Below are 3,618 nucleotides of genomic sequence, written 5' to 3' on the forward strand. Positions count from 1 at the left end.
GCTGTGCTCATCTCCCCGACCCCCCACCTCCCCGAACCACCGACCCCCCCCCCACCACCACCTGCCTTAAGAAGTGGCAGAGCAGATCAATAATCTTGAAAAAAATCTAGATAAAAGTGTCTCAAGTAAACTGGAGGGGAGGAGGTGTGCAGGCGGCTCTCGAGGAGTCCATAAATCTGAAGCTGATGAATTACCTGGGCAGGTGCCTCTGCCACCTGCATCCTGGTTCAGGATGGGAGTGTCATTAATTAGTTCTCTGGCGCTGGTTATCTGGAGTGAGCTGCTCCATTTTTCTCATTTATTGCTACTAGATTTCAGGAAGGTGTTTGCTAAGTCCCTCCATCTTCTCCCTTATCTAAATACTAGGTATATTTGGAGAGGCCTGAGCGTACCCTGCAGTAAGGAGGACTCGGTCCCTGAACCGCTCGCTGGAGGGTTCTCCCCATGGGTGTGACAGGCGGCGGCAGGACAGCCAGTCATTCATAACCGTCATCCCCATAATTGGTGCCCTAAATTCCCCTCCCTTCCCCTGCTCTGTGGATGGCGTGCCCAACTCAAGGCAGTGGGAGTAAGCTGCTAGGAAGAATGATTCCTGCCTAGACAAGGGACAGGGAGGGAAAGGGGAGGCTGGCCAGCAGGGCCATCTCCCCATGTCCAGCTTTAACCTCCTCCTCACTACGTGTTCTGTTGCAGTCGGAGCCCAGCAGGAACCCACCAGGCTCCAATCAGCGAAGCCACAGACGCTGCGGTGTTCTTTCTAATCAAATTGCCCCAGATCCCCTGGCCCTAGAGGGCCCAAAGTTACAAGTCAGAATTAGATGGCTTTTCTCCTGGACATAGGCTTTTCTGAGCAATTCACCTTTCCTGAATAACAGCCTAGTGCCTGGTTCTGAGCATTATTGAGAATCACACAATAAGACTCCACCTAATAGTGGCTTATGAAGACAGAATCGCATTATTCCTTCACACACCAGTTCTAGACTTGGCTACTGGGGTGGCCAGTCTTGGGGATCCAGTTTGCTTCTACCTTTTTTTGTCATTCCTCATTTGTTGGCCTTATTAATTTTATGAAATATGGCTCAACTCCCTGTCCACATCCCCTCCATTAGGAAGGGAGAATAAGAGTCATGCAAAGTATGGCCTTTCCCTTTAAGGACACAGCCTGGGACTGGCTCACAGGAATACTCACACACCACTGGCAGGAACCAGTCCAGTGGTTGCGCCGTGCTGCAGGGGAAGCTGGAAAATGTAGTTTTTATTTTATGCAGTTGAACTTGAGGTTCTATAACTAAGGGAAGAAGTGGAGAATATGTGGGTGTGGGCTGGGATGGGGGTGGGTGAGAAATGGCTGGCCATACCAGGGATATGTGCAAGAGGAGTGTTTTGGGGAATTGGGGTGGGGCTGGCTGTGGGGAGGGGAAAGACTTGGGTTCCTTCTGTCTTTTCTAGCTTTCTGCCTTCCTGGGGCCTTATTTCTCCTCCCTTGACCTTTCTCAACCTTGATCCCGGCATGTGGTTCTTTTCTTATTTTAATTTGGATCTTCTAAAGTATCTCCCAGATTATGGAGAATCATGGAATAGCCCTAGGATTCACCAAACCAAGTGCAACTACATAGAAGTTTAGAGAATTTAGCTGTTGGAACCTACTCTGTGCCAGACTCTCTGCCAAGCGCTGAGGATACAGCCCAGAGTAGAAACAGGTATGTACGGTCCCTCCCCTCCTGGAATGTGGGCTACAGCAGGAGAAAAATCACACAAATACACATCGAATTACAGCTATGATTTCCACTTCTGGCCAAGATGGAGTAATAGGGGCTGGATTTACCCTTCTACCTGAAACAATTAAAAAACTGTACAAAAATATACGAAACAATGATTTCTCAGACTTTAGCCATCAAGCAAAGAAGACACAATGATTCCTGAAAGATAGGATTGAAAAGGCAAATCCCATGAATAGTTCATGTTTTATATGTTTTAAAAAAAAGTCTTCCTCTTTTGTTCTTGAAAGATATTCTTTTGAGCTTAGAATTTTAGTCTAAGAGGGTTTTCCCCCCCAGTGTTTTAAAACATTCCTCTACTGTTTCCTCACTTGAATTGTTTCTGAGGGGAAATATACTGTCATCCTTATTTTTGTTCCTCTGTATAATGTGTCTTTCTTCTCCGTCTGGATAATTTCAAGGCTTTCTCTTTACCACTGGCTTTTAGCACTTTGATCGTGATGTGACCTAATATAATTTTTTTTCTATATCTTTTGTACTTGTGATTTGTTGAGCTTCTTGGACCTGTGGGTTTATACTTTCCATCGAATTTGGAATATTTTTGGCTATTTTTTTTCAAAAATTTTTTTTTCTGTCCAAAGGAATAAATCACTAGCAGAATGACACCGCAAGGAATGTTAAATGTCATTTGGGTGGAAGAGAAATGATACTGGATGGATCTCATAAAGGAATAAAGATTGTTGGAAAGAGAAATTACACAGGCTAACATAAAATAGTTTCTGTTACTATTTACCTCTTTGTAAGAAATAATAGAACATTTGAAGACTAATGACAACAATGTAGTGTTGGGTTTATAACATATGGAGAAGTGGAATGTATGACCACCATAGCATAAGCCCTAGAAAGGAAAAATAGAAGTATAGTATTACAGAATTCTTTTTTGGGGAGGTGTAAATTGTAATTTTTTAATTGGAAAACAAATATACAACTTGAAATGGATTCGAGGCAAATTGTGTCCTAAGCATATTTTCTTTAAGTGGCTTAAACAAATTTTTTAAAAAATATGGACCACTTCACAAATTTGCATGTCATCCTTGCATAGGGGCCATGCTAATCTGCTCTGTATCATTCCAATTTTAGTGTATGTGCTGCCAAAGTGAGCACTGTCCTTACAGAATTCTTACATTAAATGTGCATCATATAATACCACTTGAAGATACATGGTGATAAGTAAGGATGTATAGTATAAACCCTAAAGTGACCACTAAAATACCAAGACAAAAAGCTATAGGTCTTAAGCCAACAAAAAAGATGAAATGGAATCAGAAAAATAATCAATTTTTCATAAAGAAGTCAGGAAAAGAAGATAAAGTGAACGAAGAACAAATGTGAAAAATAGAAAACAGAGAGCAAGCTTATGTGTAAAAAGCTAAGCAAATTAATAATCATGTTAAAACTTTCCAACCAGGACCCGGCAGAATGGCTCTTGAGAAGAAGGGTGGCGAGAAGAAGGGGCGTTCTGCCCTCAATGAGGTAGTGACCAAGGAATACACCTTCAACATTCACTAGTGCATCCATGGAGTGGGTTTCAGGAAGGGTGCCCCTCGGGCACTCAAAGAGATCTGGAAATTTACCATGAAAGAGATGGGAACTCCAGATGTTTGCATTGACAGCAGGCTCAACAAAGCTGTCTGGGTCAAAGGAATAATGAATGTTCCACACTGTATCCATGTACGGCTGTCCAGAAAATGTAACAAGGATGAAGATTCACCCAACAAGTTCTACACTTTGGTTACCTATGTACCTGTCACCATTTTCAAAAATCTACAGTTAATGTGGATGAGAACTAATCACTGATTGTCAAATAAAGGTATAAAACCGCAAAAAAAAAAAAAAAAAA

At 42.3% G+C, this 3,618-nt stretch overlaps 1 non-coding gene across 1 annotated transcript; it reads right to left on the reverse strand.

Annotated features, from left to right (window-relative positions):
• Positions 1-2,775: 2,775 nt before the first annotated feature.
• LOC116626741 lies at positions 2,776-2,882 on the reverse strand. Its single transcript, XR_004298323.1, has one exon. It is a non-coding gene; the product is annotated as a U6 spliceosomal RNA (small nuclear RNA).
• Positions 2,883-3,618: the final 736 nt, after the last annotated feature.

The sequence above is a fragment of the Phoca vitulina genome, unplaced genomic scaffold (genome assembly GCF_004348235.1).
Source record: "Phoca vitulina isolate PV1807 unplaced genomic scaffold, GSC_HSeal_1.0 scaffold2, whole genome shotgun sequence".
Classification (NCBI taxonomy): domain Eukaryota; kingdom Metazoa; phylum Chordata; class Mammalia; order Carnivora; family Phocidae; genus Phoca; species Phoca vitulina.